The sequence below is a fragment of the Bombus impatiens genome, unplaced genomic scaffold (assembly GCF_000188095.3).
Source record: "Bombus impatiens unplaced genomic scaffold, BIMP_2.2 scf_1055, whole genome shotgun sequence".
Taxonomy (NCBI): domain Eukaryota; kingdom Metazoa; phylum Arthropoda; class Insecta; order Hymenoptera; family Apidae; genus Bombus; species Bombus impatiens.
Genome location: NT_177474.1, coordinates 740,611 through 755,601, shown reverse-complemented (window position 1 = coordinate 755,601; position 14,991 = coordinate 740,611). Strand labels below are relative to the sequence as shown.

Here is a 14,991-nt window from a genome sequence, read left to right as displayed (position 1 = left end):
AGTCTCTGAAATTTCTGACAGGCAAGACAAACGTGAGCGCCCAGGCCACTCGCTCGATCTGTCCTCAGAAACGAGCCACGCGCGGAGGAAAACTTTTTGCCGCCGATCTTTCTGCATCGAATTTCCGCGAAATCTCGTTCGATTCGGCGTGTCAAGCGCGTCTGGTCGGAATAAGAAGGATAGCAGTCAGCGAGTAGCTGGCTATGCTTCTCGAAGATGGCGTTAGAAGGGGAGGCTGTATCCATGGCAGCTTTAATTCTGTCTGTAGGATGGCTTCCATCGTTTCGTCTCTGCCTTCCTGTTATCGAACCCATAACGCGAAGAAAGCTCGATGTCTCGCTATGCTTCAAGCGTCTATTCCTCCTAAGATTCTTCGACTAGAAAAGCTCTGGATTTAACCGGCTTCGACTTTCCATTTATTATGGAAAGATTATTATTCCGTTTTATAACGTATTATAGAAACGTTCTTGATTTATAATTATTTTAATCGACGTCGTTTCTTCGCGATATTTAGACTCGGGATCTAGAAACGATAGATGGGTGGGAAATAAAAGTAAACGGCGCGTGAAATTTAACATTTAACCCTTTAATATCGCGTCGCAGTATCGAGCGATCGATGTTAAACATTGACGTCGAAAAAGCACTGTCCGATGCGTCCATTTTTTTTATGCGACGCACCAAGCGCTATCGATAAATTAATAACAAGCACTATTAATTCCCCTGGTGATGGACCGATCTCGCTGGCGAGTCCTTGATCGAATGAATTTTTGAAAGCTTTAAAAAAAGGGGACAAAAGCGAAAAGCGCGAGCGGACGTGAATGCGCGAGTCATCGTGTTTCGACGAGGTTCGTTTAATGTCGCAATCATTTTTCATAGCTTATAATTTCGATAGAGACGGATTGGTTGTTCGAGGAATTAAAATGTCGAATTATGTCGTCCGATCGATTCCCCGTTTTTAGTTAGATTTTAAATAGATATTTGGAATTATACGCGTCTCGCAGGCTCCGACAAATTGTAGCTGCGATAAATGTAAAGGAGAGGACGCCACGAAGCAAAACGATAACGGTTTCTATTTAAGAAAGAACGAATAAAATAGCTGGTTGATAGGTTCTTTGGTAAGCAGTTTCTACGTCTTTAATTTAACGAGACTCCACGAAGGCGTTGTTCTTTATTCTTTATTGTCCTCTTTTATCGCCGATAAATATTTTCTTGCCAAGAAATGAAATTCTTGCGGAGCTTGCAAGTAACTTAATGGCACTTGACCCCACTTCGGTCCAACATTTTTGCTCTTGCTCGTAAGATCCTTGTTCGCATCGTAATCTCCCAAAGTACAGAAGTTTTGCTCTATAAAGAATGATCATGCGAATGACCGTCGAAACTATGGTCGTTAACACATTTTCACTCGACGAATTCAGGCAGGATAATGATCGTCCCCTCGAAAGCTGAGAGTAATTTCTGAAACTTGGAGGATCGAGACGAGCACCTTTGTCAAGCGAATATCGACTAGAGAAGTTTTTAATCGATCGCGTTGATAAGACGTTTTTAGGTCGTAACTAACGACGATGTTAAACGCAAGAAGCGTTTACACGCCATCGTTTCTACTTCGATCTGTTAAGGTATAATAAATTAATAACTTTATTAGCACACGACATCGATACATATATATTACACTCTGAAAACCTCGAGAACCTTCTTACACATCTAACAACAGTCTTTTGTCTCAACTAAGACCTGGACATCCTCTGACGCTTACACACACACTCCCATGTACAGTGGAAACGTAATCATCTACCTAACACGATCCTGTAGTCGCTTACGCCTAGTCGCGCTTCTGTTCATTTAAGAATCTCGAGAAAGAATTTCGAGAAATAAAATACCGAACTCGAAAGGAGTCTATATTCGCTTTATTCGTGGAACCGATACATCTTTGAACTCCCATTCCACTGGCGTACGGTTCATAGCCGTATCAAGAAACCGCCAGAGCGAAGATACATTTTATTGTCGCGAATACAGCTCGTGCTTCCTGTCTCTCGCACGGATTCCAACAAAGCTGCACGCACACCGATCGTAGCAGCGTATCCTCTTTGCTCCTCGGAGTAACCGAGGTCTCCTTTATTCCCTGCCGTCCCTCCCTGACCTGTTCCCGTTCCTTTTCGCGGAACCTTACGCTGGAAACCGACGTTACAACGTTTTTATGGGACATGCCCCCTGGAGAGAATCCGAGTAGGAGGGTGCAGATTCATCCGGCCTCGTTTAGATACGACTCCTCCGCCAATTCAGATACACCGAAATTGCGCAAACCGGCGGGCATAACCGCGGCAGTAAAACCTTCATCGTGCCTCTCGTGTCCCCTTCCCTACGTCTCATACCCCTGCCATCATTCTACCGCGCGGTGTTCTCTTCTCTCTTCTCTCTTCTCTCTTCTCTACATCCTCTTCGACCTCTGACCCCGTCTTCCGCGCTCGTATTTCGCTTTTTCCCTTTTCCTCTGTTTTTTTTTCTTCATCCTCGAAACGGAGGCCATTTCTCGCGCGCATCAAACGTCTCGACCTCGCCACAGCCCACCTCTTACTTTTCGTTCGTCGCGTCGTTTGCATTCGTTGGCTGTTATTCTTTTCACTCTGATGAGAACTCGGTAACTCGGAGGATAAGGAGAAATTCGAAATGAAATTATTTGACAATTTTAATCTGTTACTTTACTTTAAAACTAGCTACGACGTGGCGACGAACGTTTTGTCGTTCCTGTATTTCAAGCTTGCGCTGAGAAAATATTTCTTTACTGAAAAAACTCGACCGTTACTTGAAATATATAACAAACGCACACGCCGCGAATAACGTAAAATGTGAAATATCGGCAGTAAAAAGAAAACTGTGTTTCAAAGCATCCGACCTTCTTTCGTGCACACGTTTCGCGCAATTTTTCGCGGTATGAGATTTCAGGGAATTTACGCAACGTATTAACGCCGCAGATGTTTAGCTTCAACGGAAGTATTTACGCAAGAAGCTATTGAAACACAACATATGGCGGCACTCGGCGAGTGTCGAGGTTTCATCTTTGCCTTGTTTCCGGTGAAACTGCATCTCGCGTAAACGCCGTGCTCACGCTGTAAGTGCAGAAATGTGTTTACACGGAGCCGGAAATGCATGTAACCTTCGTAAAATAGTTGGTGACGTGCCGAAGACGAGTTACCGCTCGTAAATCTTTCTAACGTCTTATTTGCGAAGAAAGGCGGTACTTTCCCTTTTAAGAACTATCTGAGGAATTTCAGCAGCAAACTTTATCAAATCGACAGCAAATACTTTGTAGCGCAATTACGATAAAACAATCGGATAAGAAATCGAACGATCTATACTTTCGATGGAATTGGCATAAAAAATATTTCTATACGAAAGAAATTTTCGCAAATCGTGTCGGTTGTATATTCCGAATCGGTAATAAAGACGAATCGATATACATATTTCCATCGATATTTGTTTCCGTTTCCATTTATTCGCGTAATTTATGCCTCGATTTTATATTCTATACAAACGACTCTATCGAGTCAATTTATATATGGACGCGTTGCATCGAGAATACAACGGACATTTATGCACGGCGTGAAAATTTGAAAGCTACGGCGGGCCCGTGTGTGTTCCGACTTTTTACATTTTGTAATCTCCTGTCACGAAAATACAGACGGTATTCGCGTGTCCGAAGTCAGTAGTTTACAGTTTACAGCGATGCTTCTTTCGATGCTGCCACAAAGATTTCTCTCTCAACTTCTAGAATCAATACACAGACCATAACCGAGACAGATGTAATTAGAAATCTCGGTCCCTTATGACAGAATGAAGTTGCTACAGGCTCTCCGTATGTAATTATTAACAATTATTTTCGAAACCATCTCGACTAACCGTCCTGGAAGAAAAGCAAGCGAACGCTCGCCAGTCACCATTGACAGGTTAAACCGACGCGATTCGAGCAGAACCGGCCGCCAATTAAACGGTTTAAGATTCGCGGTGCCAATTATCCCCGACGATGACTGTATAAAGTCATCGACGCCGACAACGACGCCGCCGACGCGAACCGCCCGCGGCCTGTAACATTCTCTTCCCCGACGGATCCATCCCCTTCTGCCCTCGTTTGCCCCTGTCGACATCCCCCTTTCCGGAAGCACCCTTGCTCTTCCTCGAGTCACCCCCGTCACCTGGCAGCCTGGAGCCGCAAACTTCGTACCTATGCTAATTGACTCGGCGTACAACCCGTTCTCTTGCTCACGCTCCGCATTCCTCCCTCGACTACCCATCCATCTATCTTTTTCTCTATATTTCTCTCGTTCCACGGTCGACACTGTAAACGATGGTGGTTTAAAGTCAATTAACGCGTTCCCCGAGACAGCTCGTTCTGACCTTTTCGATCAACGAACGACCGGCTCGGCGTCGAATTCCATTGTTCCTTCGATATGCGGCCGGCGAACTGATTTTTCTTTCTTTTTGCTCGCGCCGCTCCGCGTTTGATGAATTTATTTTCAGCGTCGGATTCAACTCGTCTGATTGAGTTATCGATTTTCGTCGACGTTCCTAAACGAACCGCGGACTCAACCTGCGGATATCGCAGTCTGTGTTAGTGTCGCGAGTTTTGCTTTTTTACAGGGACAAATATGTACACCAGCCGTGATGACACCCGTACGTCGGGTTGTACGATATTATTTTTAAGAGACTTTTAGCGTTTCCTCGAAGAGTTCTCGCGACAAGCTTCGATAGACTCGTCGGAAACAAAGCTGGTCAATTTAGTTCGAAGTTAGATTAATGGTCGAAACTCGTAACAATCGTACAAGGATACAAGTTATCGATGGCCAGATTCGCAGGAATGGAAAGTTTTGCCGTTGAATATTAATCGATAAGCTGATAATTAAGCTTCGACATCGATGAACCTGTGTACTCGTCAATTTGGGAAGTCCAGCGAAACAGCTGATTAACTGTTTCGAAATTTTGCAATTATAGATTACGCGACGCAACGTTACGACTGAACAACAAATCTAGGCGACTGTACTTTGTACTTCGCGAAACCACTTTACGACTTAAAAATATCACCGATCGCGTTTCGCTTTATTTATTATTAATTATTGAGCCGAACCGAACTTGAAATTGTAGAAATAGCTGGTGATACGCGTTAGTTTCTGCATAAGGTAGTCGGTCGATATTGTTCATAAAATTAAGACGAAAACTTGCTACGATTAAATAGACCGAATTCATCGAATCGAAGAAAAGATTGCGCACGAAGAGAAAATCGATCAGAGAACGAATCAAGAAGCAAACCACGAAAAATGAATCATCGATGTCTCTAAGAGCCCAGCGAGGAACGTTCTGGCGAGTCTTATGAGCGCAACAAGCGCGGTATAAAGACATCGATGTATAAGCGACACGGAGAGTCACATTTCTGGCCAATTCAGCGAGTTACAAGGCTGACGTCATCGGCTCGACATAATTCGATTCAATTCGCTTAATTTTGCGAAAATTGCCAATCTTCTCTGGGGGCGCGTCCGCGTTACCAACCTCCTCCGTCATGCTGACCTATCCTTCTAAATCCCTTCGTTCGTTCGCCTCTGCTACCTTAAGGGGAGGCTATTCCTCCAAATTCGTATTAAAGTTCCACGACTTTTTTGATTGTTAGAAAAGAAGTTATAGACTATTTCCCACTTTGTAAACTCTTTTTTTTAAATATATGTAGCATGGGATCTTGAAGGAGGGAGCAGAGACGTTGTTCTTCTTAAACTTGGGTAAAATAGAATATTTAACGAGAAGTGAAGATTAGACCAAAAATCATCCGTATATATCATTGTACGTATCGTCCGACCCCGTACGCATTCGTACATCCATTGGCATATTTGATTTTCTGCAAGAAATTATCGCATATATACAGAGAATCGATCGATTTATTTATTTTTTTTGTCAAGGATAGAAGCTTGTAGATGCTTCGCATGTTCTGCTGATTCGCCTCTAAGCCGTCATAATAAAAGCAAATGAATCGATGAGCGAAGAGAATCGAAAGTGGAAAGTTGTAGGATCCGAAGAGCGATTCGATCTTAAACGGCAGTTCGATTTGCTCGTCGAAGTATCATTCGCCTGTTGCAGCGAGGAGATGCAAACGATCGTTGCCTCTAAAAGCATTTTTCGATTCTCGATATTCGGTTACGACGTTCTCTCTCCGTTATTCTTTCGCGTTTGTATCGTTTTTGATCATTTTCGTAAAGTTAGAATACCGTTGGCGTTGGGAGAAAACGACGAAACACGCGGCAGCTTTTGCACGATCCTCATTTTCTTTTAGATCGTGGCTGCGCATGCCTGCCCGACCGCCATGGCGTACACCACCATTAAGGTCATGGGGTCAGAGTATCTCGAACCTGACATTCCTTCCCACGAACGATTTGGTGCACCGTCGAATTTACGATCCACTCCTTTTCCTCCCCTTTCTCGGCGCTTTCCGTTTCTTCGGCTTCATCTCCCCGCTTTCGTTTTTCGAACAAACCCACGGTTCCGCACAATTTGTTTTTCCAACACAGATTTCCTACGTGTGCTGCTTATATGTTACATATCACAGTGTCATATCTATCATCTCTATACGATCACAGCTAGCTTTCTATTTCGGATGATATCCTCCTGTCTACTCTCGGGAACCGTAGGATCGTAACGTACTATTCGTTTTTATTTAGAGTCATTAATGGTAAAATAATAAATTGCGCGTCTCTTTTGGAATAAAGAAATCTGTCATCGATCGACAGAACATGCTATAATTTGCGAAATTCATTAAATAGAATTACTAAAGTAGAAAATCGATACGCTGAAAACGTCGACCTCTTTCTTCTAGCCACTTAACCACATTTGGAACGAAGGCTATGATCACGACTATTTATGTACATGTTTATTAATATGTTTATTCACTTGAGATATATTTTACTATATTTTGTTATACCGTATTGAGTAATAATAATAATAATAATAATAATAATAATAATAATAATAAATGGAGCCCTACAATACTTTCTTATCATGTGATATCTACTTCTTCATGGTCTTTGTCCCGTTTCTTTTCTCCTTTTTCTTGCTTTACTTTTTTTCATTCTTCAATTCTTTTCTTATCGTATTTATTATTGTATTTTTGTATTTTATTCGGCTTATTATCGGATTCTACTCATATAATAACGATAATAATAATGATTGCTTGGAAACCTCTAATCGCTTGTTAGCTGCTCAGATAATTTTGAGATAGTCGTTCGAAATTTAATTTAGATTTTAAAAATTTTAATTAACGAGAAAACTGAAACATCGATGTCACGATCGATTATGAACCAATATCTTCACCAGACCGTAGATTTGTAAATATTAATTACATCGTAATAATTACGATCGCGATTCGATCGAATTACCCATCTTCGATGAACGGATGCATCTCGAAGTAATTGCATTTTTCTTCGGTGAAATACGGACGCGTAATCTGACTTTGAAGGCCGAAGATCATACGCTTGTGAAGTTTCAATGAAAGAATCTTGTTCGGTGAAAATAAAGTTTCGATTTAGAATGCGCGAGTTTCTGTGCCAGCATCGAGCATAGAGCAACCCTCGAATAGTCCGAGCGCTCGAAATTTCAACTCGTCGAAAGTTATTCTGTTCATTTTACTGTCCAACTATTTGAAGGATGCTTGAAATATATCGAATAATTTTATAGTTTAATCGTTCGCCCTTTTTGCCGATTCGTCAAATTATTCATCGAAACTATAGAAATGTACAAAGAATAACTAAAACAAACTATAGAAACTTATCGAAATTGTTATCTCGATTCCACTACTAAATATATAATTGATGATACGAGATAATAAAATCCAAGGAAATAGAAGCAGAAATAGATTGATATTACACGCGATCAAAGAATACTGTGATAGGACTCTAACGTTATTATGAAATCTAGCGATGTTAAAGAGTTCCGAGAAGGCTTGTTTGCAAGGTTGATTCGGCCTTTTCACTGTTTAAATAAAATCTGCCCATGCAACTTCTTTATCCTTCATTTTAGACAGAAGCTTCAGCTCGCTCGAAGCAAATATCCGTTACTTCGCAGCACGCGAAACTAGATTTCTCATTTGGAGAAGAAAAATAACACGTCGGACGTATCTCCGTTCCTCTCTCCAAGAAACGAACGAAGGTAAATGATTTCACGACAGCGTATGATATCCATATCTGTAGAAACTGTTTCCGTAGGAATTATATATAAACTTGACGTAGACGGTGACATTTTTCATCCCTTTTCCATACAACACGATTAATCTATTAGACGAACTTTTCAAATGATTCTAAAGTTATGTCTCGATTTAATATACAGATTGGTCTAAAACGAAACGCTAACGCCTCTTCTTAACAACTCGATATCGTACGCTCGCCACAATATCGCTCGTTCGTCTTTCCAATTGAAAACAAACGTGGCGAACGATCGTCAGATACCGATATCGCTCCCGACTTTCCTCCGCTAAACAGGTTTTCGGTTTTTTTTTACGTGGCAAAGCAGCTGCTACGCTTTTCATAGTAGTATCCAGCGAAGAATGGGAATAATTAACCTCGTACGAATTGCGAAGAAAGTTGAAAGATCAAAGAACCAATTCGACACCTTTGGTCGCGGTAAGCGATAGTCTCTAAAAACCGGTCTTATTTCACTGAATCTCCATCGATTTCTATCTAGAGGATATCGAGATCGTGCTCGGCCAATGATTGGATCCGATCACTAGATCGAATTCCAGTGAGTGGCGATAAAAATCTGCCTAGAAAGACTAGTATGCAGACCAGGGAGTAGGAGTGAGACATCAGATAATCGAGCCTTTCAGCTCTAATCTCTGTTACTTTGCCGAGATTATGCTGACCCCCGGTGTTTGCATCGAATGCAACCGGCGAGACATTTAGCAATCCGTACAAATTGGATTCCCTTCGTCTCCGTCTACCCGCTTTTCCCACTTCGGCCATCCTCGAAACAAGAGGGAAAGGGGGAAAAGGAAGAGGAAAAGGATAAGGAAGAGAGCTGGCATCGGAAGAATTAAAAGAAAAAAAATTCTGAACAGCGATGGAGAAAGATGAAATCTATTTACCAGTGAAGCTCGCGCGCGCGTCGATTCAATTTTCCGGGAAGTGTTTTGCGTTTCGAAGCCTCGGAACGATGCAATTATAACTGCCGCGAAGGATATCTACATCTATATATATATATATATAGAGAGAGAGAGGGACATACACCTCCGTGCAAAAGTATGAGAACACTTGCCATTTTTTATCGTATCTCGTTTTGGAATGTAAATTATCGTTTGCCATAATCGAGCAAATTCTCGTACTTTTGAACGGGAGTGCAGGTATATGTATACAATTAGGGACACTGAAGGAAGGAAACAGGAAGTGCTCTTTTTAGGCTCTTTACATTCACGCAGAGCGGATTGCCACGGATCTCGCGCCAAATAATTTCCAGTATGTATATACCGAAGCTCGCAAGCTTGCTCGGCAAGCGTCGTGTAATTTCCTCGTAACGGCCGACACGGTTCGTTCGAACGACCAGGATTCAGCGACTCGCGTCTATCTGCATTTATCGATCTTTCGCCCCCGCACCAACGATCTCACCCCCGTGTCACGTGTCCGCGATAATGCATCGCGTATACGTGCCGCTTCGCTAGCTAATATTTGGCAGCGAACGCGACACACGCGGTTATGGCCGGGCAGTACGAGCATCGATGAAATGTTTCGTCTCTTGTTGCTTTCTGTCCCGGTGATATTGCCAGGTATTTTTACAGTTAGGCAGCGACACGTTGAGCATTATTTATCGTCGAACAAGATTTTTCAAACGGTCGTGCGGTCGATCCAAATGGGAATAAACGACCTGATCGTTGCGTATACGGTTAAGCGTAACGCTGTATCAATTATCGCCGTACCACGTACTTTGCTCATCTCGGATTGTACAGTCGATAGCAAATAGTAACATTTCTAGTTTAGACTATAGAATCGTCGTCGAATACTATCCTCTTGCCTATACGAAAAACGCATCAGATCGATAGTCGTATCGAAGGGAAGTTCGTGGCAAGAGTGGTTTGAAGAAAGTTGGTTTTACAAAAATTTATTTATCCCATCTATTCCTCTGATGCCGACTATAGCGACATTAAAAGATGTAACTGCTGTGTTATTTCACTTTGTTTTCGTCGATGATATAATGGCATGTATTATTCAACAACGTATCCTATCTCTGTTTCTTTTATGTCCTCGTGTCTCTTTAACGTCTCCGCCTTCGTATACGCAGAGACATTTTATCAAGTCTATCGGTTCCCAGAACTAGAGTAGAGTCCCTTCTGAAGTACATCCATAGGGATCGCATGGCGTCACATGTGACCCTGTTGCGTCTAAACTCTACCACGTAAAGAGACAGACGAACAGAAAGAAAAAGAAAAGCAGGGTGTAAATTGTCGATAAAAATGATTTGTTTTCTACTCACCGATTTCGTCCAACGTGAAAAACGATGCTCGTCGTCTGTTCCTCGCTCTTGGAAAGAACCGTTCTCATCAATCCTTCCCGATCACTCGCGTGAATTTACTACTCCCTTTCTCGGATCGATCGATTCTATTCATTTTCTCACAGGGCAGACGAATTCTCTCGGCCTGCGCCGAGTATCGAGAGACCATTTTCGAACAAGAAAAAAAAAAAGAAAAAAAAAAGAAAAAAAGGAAACGAAAGAAGAGCTTCGCTTTGGAAAGATTTTCATCGAAAGATTTTAATCGTTTTTCGATATTGTCGGAGTTAAAAGGATCGAAGTTAAAATTGGATAAAGCGTCGGGGGAGAATGAATTTAGATGAATACCTGTTTTAATTGACGGAGGCAAATGTTTTTTATTATTCTTCGATTTAATCGATGGAAAATAAAGAATTAGGCTAGCGAATCGACAAGTTCGAAACGATACGAAGTAAAAAATATTTTCGTTTCACGAAACGAATTATTTCGCATCTAAGGAACCTGAAGTTAAGAGATTAGAAATTAGCTACTGACTATTTAGAAATCGGCAAGCCACAGCCAACATTAAGGAAGAAACGAGTTTTTTTAATTATCACGAACTAATTAACTTCTTGCTTTCTCTTGAAAGAAGTCTCTTAGAACGAGCAGTTTCGCACCAAAATATCCTGCTAAAGCTACGAAATATGTCAAGACAATGGAAACGAAGAATGTAAATATAAAACCCGAGGGACGTTTGTACAAGTACTTGGAAATTTCTAAACGACGAATCGCAGGCGAGATCGTTTTTGATCGATAAAAGCTCGCCAACGTGGAACAGACGCGACGATTAAGCGCGTCTCCGGGCCAGAAAATCCAAGTTAGAAATTGCTGCGAACCATCGAAAAATTATCCGTTCCCGATTAATGACATTTTCAAAAACGGAAGGGCAAAGTTGCGACGGAATGGCTAATTGATCGATAGGCAGTTGCCGCGTCCAATTCCGTCGATTCGTTGTTAGAACTCGCGTGCAACAGTTGACGGTGAAGCTGGTCCGAGCTAATTGGGCTAATAGTTGCGGAAAAGTGGCCGACGATGTGTGTACACAGGAACGTGTTATTACGCCGAGTAAGAAATTACCTTTTGGTCGCTCGTAACGAGCCCGCGACACGGAACCGGGTATCAACCGACAACTGCAGAAGCTGCGAATCGGAATTACAATTTGTCGGCGCGCCATCCACCGAACGATGTCGCTTTTAACTCCAACGCCGCACATCGATTCATCTTTCTTTGAAACTATTCGCTTTAATCCGCGCGGTTCCTTATTCGTTTATGTTCTCTTCGACATCGATATCGAACCGATTTCCGACGATGTATTAATTTCGAGAGGCGACGATTTCGAGAAACGTAAAGAGACTGGCAAAGCTGGCACAGCGTCGTACTAAATGTCAGAGGCGCGAAAAAGGGGCGCGAGTTTGGCCTCGTGCCGATAATTCGCGCTTACGAGTGCGAATGGAACGGAAGCAAAGGAATCATTCTGAAACGAGCCTCGCACGATACACGACACTTTGGGGGCTATGGTCGTCGCGTCAGCTCTCTCGATTTTCGAATATTTTCCAATCTGTTGGCGATTAACGTTTCCGTCCGTTTCATCGGTCGAAGGAAATCGTCTTCTCGACGAAGGTCGTCATTTCGGCGAAACACGATTAGAATTCATTAAAATACGAATGGAGAAGCGAAGAATGGTTTGCAGGAAAGAGCAGGTTAGGTCTTGAAATCGCAGAGACCGATCGATGGGCTGGGAAAGGTCAAAAGTGGAACGAAGAGTCTCTTTCGATCGAGAATGTTGGAGCTTGCACGGAAATCGTAGAAGATTATCGAGATCATCGGTCTCGGACTTTTAAGCATTTCGCCTGGTCATAGCAAGTAAGTATGTACTTCGTTCCGCGATATCGGCTTTAAAGGTGGCCCCCATCGGAGCACGTAGCAACAGCGTTTCGATACCTTCCGTATGGACCAATCGTCGTGGAGAACGAGAAAAATGCATTGTAAAACCAAGCTCGTAAGAAATTCTCGCCTCGAATCTTCCTGTTCGTTCCACACCGATGAATACTCGATGAAATCTTACGTCATACGTGATTTCCACGTCCAATTACCAACGTCGGAGCGTTGGAAAATATCGGTCGAACGCGTTCGACGAAAAATCACAAGAACATCGAAAATCACGATAAATCTCGAAACAGATTCCCGAAAAATTCGTTGCCCCTCTGTTTTTGAAACGACATTGATTAACTCGGCTAATTAACTGATAAAGCGTTCTTGGTGAGCGAGGTGGCGAGCGAAAAGTACAAGCGAAAGAAACGTTTTCGATGGAATCGATAATTTCAAGTCGACGACTACCGTAGTGGCATAATGGGTTCTCTGTGCGTTCTCTTGCGAAAATTGCGAGAAAGAAACCGGTGATGAAATTGAACGAGAAGAATAGCACAGCGGTGAAGGCGGCTACGGTAAATTCCGATGTTATTTGCGTCTCGTTTGCTTTCTGTTCGTTAGAAATATGAAAAATTCGTTAGCACAATGACAAAAAAGAGCAGCGAGGATCGGCTAGGGAAATTCGGGAAATTACGTAATTCACGGATCGAAATAGCCGTGTTTTATTGATCGACGTGGCCCCGCGTAACATGCATACAGCGTTGCGAGCAAATCGAAGAATCTTTGCGAAAATAAAGAACACGATGGCTTGCATCGAAACAGATTCACCGCGAGTTCTTGGAAAATATTATAGCGAATAAAGATCGTTGTAGAAATTTTAATTCGACTGGTGCGATACAGGTGAAAAAGTCGCGATTGCTCTCACGAGAGAAAAGTCAACAAGTTATTCTCGCTGATCGGGTGGGAACGCGAAAAGCTGTCGGGATTCACGGAGGAAAAACGAGCAGGCTCTCTCTTCGACGAGCGGCGGAGTTTAAAATTGCAAGGCGCCCGGCTAACAAGTTACTACCGAGTTGGACAAAGGGAACACGAAAATGTGAAACGGCAACGTCTACTTTCCCGATCGTTTTCCGAAATCTGCCCATTCGTATTTATTTGTTCGATGCCCGAGAAGTACATCGTCTCTTTCTTTTTCATCGAAGATCGGTCGAAATCACTCGAAAGATAAACGAAGCCTCGATGCGCGTTTCGAGGACATCCTATAGACACGGGTCTGCGGCTCGACGTAACGGAAGCAGCTGACTCCGAGGCGCAACTTTGACAGTCCCGGCTAGTCCACTCAACTGAATCAACTTGGAGTTTCCTCGGACACGAACAGGACAAAGAAGATTATTCCAGACACCGTAGGATCGATTGGATTTCCACGAGATTCTGGCCATCTAGTCGAATAGGTGAAAATTGCGACTGAACGCTATTATTCCGGAAACATTTCGATCTCGATACTCGACGACCGATACCGCCGTCCCCCTTTCCTTTTTTCTTTCTTCTCCTTTCTCGATTCCCAAGTTTTTCGTTCTTGAATCAGCAGGATGCACAAGAGTCTTGATAGAGAAGGAACTCGGCGTGAAAACGCTCGGGTCCGTTCCTCGTACGAAAACCCTTTTTCTTTCTTGCAAGTTGAGAATCCAGCCGACGCACGTTTTCCCCGAAACAAAGCGGAGAGGAGGCGAGGCGAGACGAGGCGAGACGAGAAGCGTACGAGAGGGTGAGCGCGACAGACAGAAGCAAGTGTCACACGCGAGAGAGTGTCCGGTTATATGGTGCAAGAGAGTGCGGGTGAACGGTGCAAGGTACGCGACACGTACTCGTCGAGTGCGGCTGGCCCAGCCAGCGCAGACTACTCCAACACTACGGAAGAGAGACCTCAGTGGGATGGCAGTTTAAATGCAACTATGCTTCCTCCGGTTTGGGTTGAGCGCGCAGGGTCCGAGTCGGCCCGGCTCGGTCGTGCTCGGCCGCTCTCGGATCTCGTCGATATGCCCATAGACACAGTGTATATGTCTATGGATATGCCGTGTCGGTCCACGCTAAGCTATGCTTCCAAGCTCGACTACTCTCTTCTCTCTTCCGTCTTCTATTCTCTAGCCTCGCGTAATTGGCCCCCTTTTCCTCCTTTTCCTCTTTTTCCTCCTGCGATATTCTTCCTTCTATCTCCGTCCCTGTTTCTCCGACCTTTCCGTTCCTTTATCTTTATCTTTCTCCGCTCCTTCGGTTCGTCCTGCTTTTTCGGGTCGCCTGTGCTCCTTTCTTTCAACACCGACTATCCTATGCTTACGGAAAACGATGAGCTGACTGCAATTAGCGTTGGTCACTGGATTGGTGGAAGTGGTGGCAGTAGTAGTGGTAGTAGTACGGGCGATACGGTCGACGTTGGCGCGTACTAGTGGTGACGACGCTGGTTCTATGTGTGGCGTGCGTGAAAGTGCGGGGGTGTAAGTGGGTGGGTGAGTGGGTGCGGGCAGGGGGCTTAGCTGGCTTGGAGGAGAGGGCAAGGAATGACGGTAGTAGGATATCGGCGGCCGG

General features: G+C 43.5%; 1 long non-coding RNA gene across 1 annotated transcript in view; it reads right to left on the bottom strand.

Moving 5' to 3' along the window:
* LOC112213696 overlaps positions 1-14,921 on the bottom strand; it is a 58,441-nt gene extending 43,520 nt beyond the window's left edge. The window contains exon 1 of the long non-coding RNA XR_004462637.1: positions 10,486-14,921. This is a non-coding gene — a long non-coding RNA (uncharacterized LOC112213696). The remainder of the gene's footprint in view (positions 1-10,485) is intronic.
* Positions 14,922-14,991: the final 70 nt, after the last annotated feature.